Raw genomic sequence first — 13,060 nt, forward strand, 5'->3', positions numbered from 1 at the left:
TATTACCCTTTATATAAATGAACAGCGTAGCGAGCTGGGTCGATTCATCCAAATCCGTCTGATTATATATATGCGAACAGTTTTGGATCCTTAATTTTGCACACGATTTTTTTACTTTGCTGCCATATAAACTTAACTATCGGAATCAAGTGGATTGGACCAATTTATATACATACTTGTATATTTTGCTTTTTTTTAACATTTCAAAGCAACGACTGCCTGGTAGTATTAACTTTTGAATTTTCTCCCCTTGGTATTGGAGTCCACATCTGGATTATTTCGTAACCTTTTTGGATCTTTTTATAACCTATTTGCTACCATTACCGCTATATATCGTGAAAGTTACGAAATTGTTTATACTAGACCCATATAAGTATATGTACATATGTATATTGTTGAATATTAACCTCTAAGCAGTTCTGCCACTGGCGCGCTGTTGTTAACTCGGCTATAATCGCGTAAGCGGTGTCTAGGCCAGTAAAGAAGAAGAAGAAGCAGTTCTGCAAAAGCGAATAGTTGAGAAATATGCCGAAGAACAAAACCAAAATACCCTCCAATTAGCCACCTTTAAACTCTGCCGAATCTGCGATTATTCGCCAAACGCTTTAGCATCATTCATTCATTTCTTCTACGCTTCGGTGATTCTTATTGTTATTGACCGCTGTTCTGCTTCTGCTTCGGCGCCATTGACTCGTCCATTAGCTCAGCTGATTGTTTGGTGTTTGTCTCGCCGGCGTTAGCTCATCGTTACGCATTACTTAAGGCATTACTCGTATATCATTGCAAATTGGTGGCCGCATATGGCGCAGCTGCTCATGCTTCTAATTCCAGCTATGCTGCTCAAGCGTGTGTGCATATCTTTTGCAACGCTTACCTATTCAATAAAAAGCTTGCGCTATTATTGTTGTTGTACATTTGGTATTTGAAAAACTGTTGTCTAAACAAAAGGTGTTTACGGCCTTAGTCTTCGCATTTACCTCGCTTCTGCTTCTGCTTCTTCTTCGGCGCTATTGCGTTAATGTTTATTGCCAGCGTCGATTTTTTGTTGTTTTTGCATTCATTGGAATAATTAGTCATTTTTCACATTTGAATTTGATGCTTTAATTTGGTTTGCTTAAAAAGTTTTTATGATAAACAAAAGTGAATGACTTGTTTGGCGGTCTGTGCACATACATGCGTGGGTATGTGTGTGTGTATATGCATTTGTGATAAAGAAAATATTCGGCGCTTTCTTCATAATTTCGTCAGCATTTTTAAATACATTTTTAATGCGAGAATTTTTTACTCAAAAATATTTGTTTTGTTTGAAAGAGAAGCGCAAGGATATAAACACATTAATGCCAACCTACACGAGCTGTTTTGAAAACCATAATTTTCTAAACATGAATATTTATTGCGCTTGGCATTGTTTTTTTTTTATTTACTTTTTTTTATTGCACTGATCTGCAAAACAATTTTCATTTTCAAAATGTAAAAAAATATTATTTTTGAAGAAAACAAATTTTACTTCCACAGATCGAGCGAGTTTTATGCCACAGATGGATTGTATATTTGTACCAAAAACTATGAAGATTTGGATATATATTTAGAAATCAGAGCTTCGCTATATTCTAATACTCCGAGATATAGATTTTGAAGATTAAATTAAGTATTTTAAAATTATAAGCAAAGTCTTACTATTTTTTGTCCATAATACTATACACTTTACAGGGTCTCCGACGTTTGTTTTTGGATATTTTACTCATCATGGCAATATCAAAGGTATATTAAGGGTATAAATATTACAACTAAGCAGCTTAAACACACAGAAAAGCACACCAACTACATACATACATAGGTCTTGAAGTCTGACACAGAAACAAGCATGTCGAGCTCGTCTTAATTGTCTTGCGCTTGTCAGCTGACGTGGCCAAACATTGATAATTGCTTGTATTTGATATTTGAAAATTACATATTTACACACACACACAGAGGTGTCATAATGAAAAAAAGTAGTAAATAATCGCATACAACGAGAGACCTGTTGCCGCACGACCGAAACCAGCTGTTGCCACGTTGTTTGGCTTTTGCTGTTGCTGTAGCAATTTGAATGGCAAGCAATTAAGATGCAAAAAGCGGAATTTCCTTTTTGAGAAAACAAGAAAACTCAACTGCGAACACAAAACACTACGTGTTGACAACTCGCAAGCGAATAGAGTTGAAGAAAGCAAGAAGAAAAAATGAAAATCAAACTAATAATCGTAAGCCTACTGCATGAAGGCGGAGCAGAGAGGGGAGCAGAATAGTGACAATAACAAGAAATACAAAGCTACAAGGTTCTCCAACTATACAACTAGGCTGCTATAGCTGTTGACTCTATAGACGCAGTGTAGGCTGCTGGCTGTGTGAGTGGCAACAAGAGGGATTACATACAAATACACACACACGCAACTTTGACTTGAAGGCAAATATGAAATTACAAACTGAATGGATGAATTACGAAGTACGTTTTTAATTCAGTGCAAAAGGCACTTCTAGAATAAATATAAATACTATTGGAATGGGAACGGAATAATGAAAAATATGCTATAAGCCTGCGACGGGGGGTTGCTAATTCAAAAACTACGTGAACTTTTTAAAATAAACAAGCCGAAAAATTATTGAATTGGTGATAAATTTTAAAATATTGGAAATGCAAAATAATTCCCTAACAGAGTTGCCACATGTGTGCAAATAAATACAAATTTACGAAGCTAAAAATGTTAAATTAGTCAATTTAAATCATAAAATCGTACTATTTTACTTAAAAAAAATATTACTGGTGTTGCCACCTTCTGCGATAATAAAACTAAAAAAAAAAATTTCAAAAATAATCTGCTTAAGTATTAACTACGTCAATAGGGTTCGAATTTATAAACAATAAATAAATATAATAATATTTTAGAATAGGGTTGCCAGAGACAAATTTGAAAGGTTGCTAGGCACTACACTTTAGGTTTACTAGGTGAATGAATGAATGAAGTTTTAAAATATTGTAAATACAAAATAATTACCTAGCAGAGTTGCCACATGTGTGCAAATAAATAAATATAAATAAACTTACAAAATTTTAAATTAGTGAGTTTAAACCATACACTCCTATCATTTTACATAAAAAAAATTATTAGTGTTGCCACCTTTTTCGATAATAAAACTAAAAAAATTGTTGAATAATCTGCTTAAATACTCGTAGTAATAACGGCAATAGCGTGCGAACTTGAAATAAATAAATAGTATTATATTTTAAAATAAGGTTGCCAGATGTGTAAAACACACACATTAGACATAAACAATTTTCAGTAATTCGCTTAAATATTAATTAAGTTAATAGTGTGCAAATTTGAAATAAATAAATATAATTATATTTTAGAATAAGGTTGCCAGATGTGTGAAACACGCCAATTTAACATAAAAAATTTGCGAATAAATTTAAAAGGTTGCTAGGCACTAGTAAAAAAGCTGGCATTTAATTTAATTGAAAAAGTAAGATATAGGGTTGCCACATTTTTAATTAACAAATACATACAAGGTATGGCATGTTCAATATGCCGCTTAAATGTTAAGTGAACTGTGAATATAGCAACTAGAAACTAATATATACATAAATATAAGCAATATGGTTGCCAAGTACCTAAAATATTTCACTTTGAAAAGTTTTTGAATTAACTTAAAAGTAATTTGAAATAGTTCTAAGCAAGGTATTGTTAAGTTTGATCAAAAAAAGATTAGGGTTGCCACCTTAATTGAAAAAAATGTTAGAGTTGCCACCATATTTATTTCAATACAAATAACAAGAGGGTAAATATTATTTTTTTGCCTTAATATTAAGTACTACGAATTTTTCAAAAAAAAAATATAATGGTTGCCCATGACATTTAAGGAGTTGAGTGCATTAACACTAGACGAGTTAAGAAAGCCACATATAACGCCAACTATTGGCGTAAACCAATATAAAATATGTAATTCAATACATTCAAATTTAATAACTGTAAATCTTTTATATTTTTCTCTACTTTTAATAATAAACTGAAAGTTTTCATGCCAACGAAAACATATAATTATTTGATAAGGGTTGCCAACGCATATGCTAACAAAATTGTATTTATTTTCATTTACTTCTAGCAACTTAATGTAAATATATTTGCATAACAGAACCTTCGTCATAATTCTAATCCCTAAACCGAAGCGTAAATGGAGCTTATATTACATATTAAATTTCCGCGCATGTAACGAATGACCTTGAGCCACAACAGATAGAGCGCGGAGAGAATTAACGATGCTAACATTACATTGTAGAAACGGCTTTCCAGCTGCAGCAGCGACGACAGGGCATATCAGCTAACTGGGCGTGAATAAGTTTAGACTGAAAAGCTGTAAACAGCAAGGCAAAGAGAAAGTGTAAGCGGGCAGCCGAGGGGGGCGTATGCCAACCTGAGCAGTCAAGACCGCAACAGCTGAAGAAAATAAAGTGGTAATAACTTGCTTATCGGAAAAGCAGCATAATAAGCAATTTGCCAAGTTTCAAGCACGTCAAGAACAACAAATAAAACTACACAAACACACACACACATGTACTATATGTATGTATGCTTGGTGTATATTTTGCGCTATAAAAACACAGCATGAAATTTAATGAAGAGGCAACTAAAACGGCAAACGCAATCGAGTGGTGAATGTAAACATTACCTGCTGAAATTGCAGCTAGAAGTCGAAAGCAGCTTAAGATGCTGCTGCTTCACTGTTTATTTAGGCGATAATAACTGGCTGCATACACACGTATGTTTGTGTGTGCGTGTGTGCGTGCGTGCGTTCGAGTGGTATGAAGTGGTTGCCAACATTCAACAGCTTTGTGTTTACTGTTATAAAAATATACTGCTTGCCTTGGTGTGGCATTGGCCTAAGCACTGAAAGACCGCTCCATCGGCACAACCAGTAGCAGCAATATACACACATACACATGTACATTTGCACTTAATGATGACTTGGTTGCCTCGAGTATGTGTGTTAGTGTGCGCACTCATCTGGTTCACTCAATTCTTCACACATCTCTCGCTGCGGAGCCATGCTTTATCTGCTTAAACTTGACTTCATCATCGACGCTATTTATAGCTGCGCACACAAAGCCGTTAGAAAAGTCTGGCAAGTGTTCAAGTTGTGCTAAGCGTAACAACAACAAACATCACACTGTGTGCGATAGATAAAAGAAGTCAACAAGTGCGTTAGTTAGCAGCAGTAACTTAATTAAGTTATTGTTTCGGCTTTCAGCTAAAAGAGTATTGCAAAAATATTTTTATTAACGTTGGCAACGCCATATACTATTTTTTTTATAATGGACATTTACATAATTTAATGTATTGTAATTGTCGGCGATTAATTTCGAAAAACTTTTGATTATTGATCTTGCAACAAATCGCCAGGAGCACCTCCGAAAGCAGGTTGCTGGCGGTGAGGCAGATTTTTCTGCCTAAAATTAACTTAAATCCAAAAACAAAATCAATATATTATTGCTAAAGATGAATACAGATAATGATGCAAGTGACTTCCCAACTCTCTGAGAGCATGATTAAGAGTATATGCGCTGTGATGACCTCTACAATATTGTTAAAATCATTTGTGTCTAGTACTAGTAGCTTTTATTACTGAATTCCTTTCTTTCCAAGCAGTAGTAGCTTTTTGGTCTCTCCGTCATAAACACTACCCAAAAGTAACTTCAAAGCAAGTTTGTGGTATGCCCTGCTAAGCTTGTGTTCTTTTCGCTATTTTGCGCCAATTCGAGATACCAAGTGGATCCTTCTCTTCCTGATCTCTCCAACAGAGTGGATGTTCCGCGAGACCTCTTAATGCGGACTCATTAGATAATATCATTGGAGTAATGAGGGATTTATAAAGTTTAGACATTACTTTTCTATTGCCTACTCCGTCCAAAGGAGCACCTGTTGGCAAGAGTGATTCTGCGTTGGATTTCAAGGCTCAGATTGTTGTTGGCGTTGATGGTGATTGTCGCTATTGGTCTGAGTCAAAACCAAGGAGGAGCTCGAAGACAACATTCAGCTTAATATACCCGAAATTCGTTCTTGTTCGTATACATTGTATATACTTAGCGAGGTCTCATGGAAATATAGTTCCATAAGTCCTAAATCACCATTTCACTTACTTCTTTATTGCCCACCTTTTGCCAGACTGAGATTGAAATGTCTCAGGTTATACACTCTTGACGAACCTAGCGAAGACGCTGGAATTGATATTGACCGAGTTAAACGATTAGTGGCAAAACGCTTCATCGATCGATGTGGATTTACTAATCCACATTTTAAGAGTTTATGGCTAAGAGTAAAGAATAATAGCAGATTAATTGAAAAGTCCTCGCCTATCATAGCAAACACACATTTTTTGACAAGTATACGTTCAGTTGATATCTTTTTTAAAGTGCCTGCTATCTCGATCGATATCACTTTATGGCCATGCAAAATTACTTTGTTGATTTTTTTATTAATTTCATCGGTAACTACCGCTTTTGGACGTCCAAAGCGTTGTTGTTGTTGTAACAGCTATCTAGTCCCGATTAGGATTGTAAGGTTCAGATAAGTTGTCATCGAGGTCATCCAACGCTAGGCTGTTTCCACAAGTTTAACCTGCTACAGTATCCAGCACGAAGATGAGCAAGGTTCACTGTCGATTCCTGTGACAATTTGAACTCGTTGTATGCAATGGGTGGTAGCCTGACTCCAAATACGCCATTCACTAAGAGGGATTCGATGAAGGTCTTTATGGCTCAACTAAGAATGGCGGTCAGTGCATGTCTAAAGATAGTTGCGTTCGAAATCTGGTCGGTGCATTGTCTTATGCCGTCGGCGTAGTTGAGGAAGAACCTCTTGATGCTCCTAAGAGTCGGATCGGCTTCAAATAGTCAGCTGATGATTTCTGCGAAAACACCCCAGCGGAAACTGCTTGGTAAGGAGTTCAATATGCTCCTTAACCGAAAGCATAGTTCTGGCAGGTCTGAAGTTTCCTCATCTGCGTACCACTGCATCCAGGCGACCATATTTGTGCGGCTTAGTTAAGGACCGGGGTGCCGATTGCCTTGTAAGTTGAAAACCAAATTTCTTTCTCCTTTCCCCATGTGCTGCCGGCTAGCGGCTTTAGGATTTTGATGCGGGTCTGTACTTTGGCAACAATCGCGGTCGTGTGAGGTGTGAAGGAGCATAGACTAGCGAGTGTCACACCTAAAATCTAAAGGTTATTGACAGTCGGATTGCGTTCACCGTCTATGCTGCTCATTCCACCACGTCTTAACTTAGCATAACAATCCTTGATGGTTGATTTTCCTGTGGCAGTATGCGGAAACTCGTCAATCAAGTTTTTGCTTCAACCATATTTTTTCCCTTCAAAAAGGTATATTTTATCAACACTTCGCGTGCCTTTTCATCCATTTTTTTCAAGGTTCAGGTTGCTTCACTCAAAATGTTATAATTCACAAACTTATAAACTGACAGCTGTCAAATTTTTACACGCGACTTTTGAAGGTTAAGGCTAATTAAGCATCATATGTGACCTGGGCTACGAAAAGGGAGCTAACGTGCGAAAACTAGTTTTCTGGTTTCGTCAGTTTCTCGTTATCTCATTAATTGTTGTTAATTTTGACACCTAAGCCCCCTTTCTGTAGACCAGGTCACATATGGATTCCTATCTAGTAGCGGCATCTACATATGTATGTTTCCGGCGGGGGACTTTTCAACCGACTTATTATCTGTTCAAGTGAGATTCAGCGTTTTTAAATCAACTCTACGATCTAACGACCAAGCCTAAGTCTTAAATTTTCACAGTTATATATGTACTTATTTATTGTATTTCTTATTATTATTTGTTTAAATTAGCATGGAATTAATAAGCGCTTGATTTATTATTACTAGTTCCCAGCAAGCGGCGTACCTTAGTTTAGTTTCTAGGAGTTACTAATAGGAATGTTTACTTTTGGCAAGCACTGTATGTTTATATGGTGGGTAAATTTGCGTCATTTGGATAAACAACTATTTATGTAAATAAAATACGTTTGTGTAAATAAAATACAATAATACATACATATATGTATGTATGTAGTTACAGTGCTTATGGATAGCTTTGTGTGGTGGAAACTTACTGCGGCAAAGGCGCTGCGCATTTAATTCTTGATAATTTCAAATACTTTCGCCGATATATGTACTTATTTATAAGACTGCAAAAATTGTTGTTGTAAACAATACATACATATATTTTATTTGACTTTGTTTAACACGCTGCACTGAGTGGTTGTTGTAAATAATTCAGTTATCACGCTGCACTGTGTTGTTGTTGTTGTTCTGTTGGTATTTGCAATTAGTCACATTTCAATTATATATTTATTTATCATTTTTTTTCACTATTTTTAGTTTTTATTTACAGCTTGATTTTACTAAGAAAGCCACAACACTGCCTTATTTTAATACAAGTATAAGAATTTCAAAATTTTATCAGCAGCAAGCTGTATTTCTGCCTAGCATATTTTTCAATATTATTTATATAATTATTTACTTATCACAATTTAGCAATATTTGCTTACACACACACTTTCCTTAACTTTACATAATTCCGGCGAGCGCTGCAACACACACTTGCGACGCGTCACTTCAAACATGCGATTAAAACCCACAAACGCCTGCATTGATCAGCAGCGCTTATCTACGCTATTTTGTTGTTGTTGTTTTTCACAAATTTAACACTTTCTTTGCACTGCTTTGCTAGATAAACATTAACACCCTTTGGAACGGCACACAAACCCAGCCACGGCGGAGCTAATGCTAGTCGTTGCATAAAGGTGGCAACGCCAAACACAAACTATAACACTAAGCAGCTTATCAAACGCTGATAATCAGCGCGGAGTGGAAGTGAATCATAGCCGCATACATATGTATGTAGGTAGGTGTAGACTACTTTTTGGCTTGTTAAACGAACGCGACGCGGCCAACTTATCTTGAGAGCGGATTGCAAAAGGCAAGACGTGCACGCACCAAGCAATTTATGATTAATACCAGCATTTGCACTAAACATGCAGGTAGATTATAGAATTATTAATAAATGTAGACAAATAAGTATGCGTGTGTGTGTGTGCGTCAACACGATCGACGCGCTTCACCAGCGATTGACTCCAAACGCCGCAAAATAGTCCGACATACTGACCACCACCGGCAACAGCGCACGAACGCGCTGTTTGATTGGGCAGCGTCGTGTTGTTTGTGTTTTGCATGAAGTTGGCTGCGCTTCGGCCATACCGGCACATACGACCGACACAGCTGTGCGCGATAGCGAGCGAGCGAAGCCCGTGGCTGTTTCAAATTCAAAATACAAACTTTATTTATTACTTTATTTATTTATTTATTTGCTTTTTATGCAAATATGTTTGGTTGAATGTACAGTACGATAGCGCGTAATCTCAAGCAGTTCCCACTTTGATTGATCGTCAACACCTTGGGTTGTACTAAACTGTGGCTGGCTTTGTACAATTGCTGGCATGATGATGTCAACAGGAAGGCGAAAGACCGCGGATTTAGAGGATTTGCAGTGGACATTTTTATGGCCGATTCATATATAACATGTGTACATACATTTTAACGAAGCGTAGAAAGCGGGGTATACCAGCGTTAATGCTTTCCTTTTCGTGCTCCGCTCTAATAAAGAAATATTTTATTAAATAAATATGGAATTTCGCTTGGAAAAGGGTAAAAAGAAGTTTAGAGTTACCCAAAATTTGCTTCGCTATGCTTTGCTTCGTCTAGTTATGAACAGATTCATTTGAAAGCAGGCATCGAACTAAGCTGTCAAGTGTCAAGTGTCAAGTGAAGTGTGTGAAGCAAAAGTTGTATGTGAATCAGCCATTACCCAGCCGGTGTATGTATTTGCAAACTAAAGCTTCGATAAACAAATTGCAATCAGTACTTGACGATCGCGATAACTTCGTACAAACTTAGGAGGGTCCATCCCCTTCACAGGCACGTAAATATTGATGAACAATTATTGACAAATTATTATTTGACTGAAAATTATCAAGTCTAATTACTAAATCGGTCAAAGAGAGAATTTTTGTACACTGTACAGGATATAATAAGTTTTTCCACGATATCCCAGAACGAAACTTCGGAGATATATATTAATAATAATATATACTTATATTATATAATTGATCAGAGCGGCGATCTAAGTCGATTTAAGACTGGTATGGAAAACTTTTTTATTTGGCAGCATATCTTCAAGAAATCTGGCATGGGTTACTATCCAAGGCTATGGTGCAATCTCCAAAGAAATTATTCAAATCGGATCACTATAGCGTATACCTGCCATACAAACTGACCAATGAAACTTAAGTCTTAGTATGGAAGACTTGTTTATTTGATGAGTTATTTTTACGAAATTTGGCATGAGTTAATATCCCAGACAACTGTATAACCTCTAAAAAAATTAGTTAGATCGGACCACTATAGCCTATAGCTTTCATACAAACTGACCGATAAAACTCATGTCCTTGTATGGAAATTTTTTTCTTTTGAAAGAACATTGCGCGAAACTTGGCAAAGATCATTACTCAAAGCATCGCTACAATCTCCAAAGCAATTGTAAAATGCTATTGTTCTAAATTTAACACACAAAATCCGAAAGTCTCCACCCAATCATGCCATCATCAAAGTAAGTATGCAGCGAATGCATGCAATTTAATTGAAAAAGCATTTTTGAACAATTTAATTGCAAGGTCGAACTGATATTCATATTAAATAAGTATATTTTTATAATATCTGTATCGAGTGTAGGCGGCATTCGACAACGTCATCGCTTACGATATTCATACATGCAAGTATATTTACTTTTACGAGCAAAAGCATTTTAAAAGATAATAAGCAAATTAATACTTGACTGACGAGCTAAGTAATGTATAGGAAGCGGTCTTGTAAAAGTAGGCACACGTAGACGCCTACGTCGAAAAACAATAAAAAGTAATTCCAACTGTAACCAGTCCCTTAACACTTACTTAAAGACTAAACAAGAACTAGTACAAATTAATGCAACTGTGAGTTGAAACTGGGAGCAAATGGTAATTCGAAGTTGTGGTAACCATTCGGCCGAAACTTTGGTCAAATCATATAAGACATAAAAATATCTGCAAGACAAAAAAGACAGAGCACATTTTGAACAAATTTGAGTCTTACGCCATTTTTATTGGTAGACCCTTGATGGTACTGAGAGAGTACGTTTGACTGCTCATAAAAAGCTTAGAAGCTCAGCTTTCTTCATCTTTCGTCACAAAATGAAAGTATCAACTAGTGACGGTTCAAAAGTAACTAGTTTTTGGATCAGTCTCTTTATAAATCAATGCATTTTATCATGTACAGCTATAAACTTTATTGTTATTTAGTTTATTTCTTATGTATTAATATGCGGAGGCGTCTCATTTTATAGTCGACACTATAATAACACTTTACAATAAATAAATGGAAAATTTTTACAACTACAAAACTTATTAGCTGCTTCTAATTCTCGCAGCGCTTGCAAATACTAACTGACAAGGCGCAGTACTCGAATGTAATGCTGACTGTTAAGCTGACAAGCTGACAATTGATAAAGTAGCCGACAAACGACCGATATATAATAAAAAATTGAGTGTTTAAAACTACTGAGTATATGGTCAACGTATGCATTATGGTATATATATGGGATATATAGGATATAAATATGGTATATATATGGCATTTATCGGGTAGTTGTCAAGCTTTAACAGCTGGCAAGTTGAATGGGCAATAGCAATTCAGAGCTGTAGGTTACTCAAACATTATTTTAAGAATTAAAATATTTATTTTTATTTGTTTTCCATTGAGAGACCCATTTTTTGTATTTTATGAAAACTTTCAGGGGTAATAATCTGCAGATAAAATAGGAAAGTCTGCCAACTGCAACAATATTGTGTGACAAATTCGGTCACGGTCGCAGCAAGTAGTGAGTGACCATAAATAAAGGTTGTACTGATAAGAATATATAGTATATACTCGTATATTTGTTATTCGGGAGTCTTACTCGGAACCCTGTTATTAGAGTCGGTGGGGAAAATCTTTCCGAAACGGCTGGACCTCTTGAAATTTTTACACGACCTTCTTTAATATATTTGACAGATAATGATTAAAGATAATACGATTTTACATTTAATAATTTTGATTTTTCAGAGGACTTCTTAGATATCAGCTACGGAATCAAGGAGATTATAAGTTTTTCAAAATGAATCGCCCATTATTGCAGTACTCAATGTGTTTTTGGCTTTAAATTCGATCACAATCGTGGCTCGATGTGATAATACGAGGTATGACAATTAAGTAATGAGACTGATTCCATAAAAACCGTATATTTGAAAATTATTCTACAACTCTGCCATCCTCTTCAAAGTAGTCCCCTTGGGCAGCTATACAGTGATTCCAGCGCATTTTCCATGCTCGTACAAGGTCAACAGGTTTACCACAAGCGCGGCAATAAAATCAATCTCATTACTTATTGCCTTTAGTTATTCTATCCACAATTCCGGCCGCTTTCGTCGGATGTTCTCACGCAAATGCCTCAATACGGCGAAATAGAACACCTTATTAACAGGCTGTCATTCCGGAAAAAACACATGATGCACCACCCACGAATATCGGAAAGTCTTTGGTTTCAATGGATTCATTGTGGACGGCGGTCAATGCATGTCTGAAGTTGGTTGCGTCTGAAGTTTGGTGGGCGTATTGTCTTATGTCGACGACGTTTATGGAAGAAAGACCTATGGATGCTCACTAGGAGACGGTTCCGCTACATAGGGCTGCTATAGATATATTTCTGACTAGGCAACACTAAGTGTTGCCAGGTTTCAATCTGACATTTCCATTGGGAAAGATTGGCATTTTTAGCCTAACATCACTCGGAACGTTTTGTCATTTAATCGTGAATTGTTTTATTTACAGGGAATTAAAAAAAATTCATATCGGCCAAAAAAAATGGAATTAACTCGTGAACATTTTCG

The 13,060-nt window shown here is 36.1% G+C and overlaps 1 protein-coding gene across 2 annotated transcripts in view; it reads right to left on the reverse strand.

The window, feature by feature from the left end:
- Window positions 1-13,060, reverse strand: part of LOC105225056 (uncharacterized) — a 179,756-nt gene that overhangs the window by 49,951 nt on the left and 116,745 nt on the right. The gene's annotated exons all lie outside the window — the stretch shown is intronic.

The sequence above is a fragment of the Bactrocera dorsalis genome, chromosome 5 (assembly GCF_023373825.1).
Source record: "Bactrocera dorsalis isolate Fly_Bdor chromosome 5, ASM2337382v1, whole genome shotgun sequence".
In the NCBI taxonomy this organism is placed as follows: domain Eukaryota; kingdom Metazoa; phylum Arthropoda; class Insecta; order Diptera; family Tephritidae; genus Bactrocera; species Bactrocera dorsalis.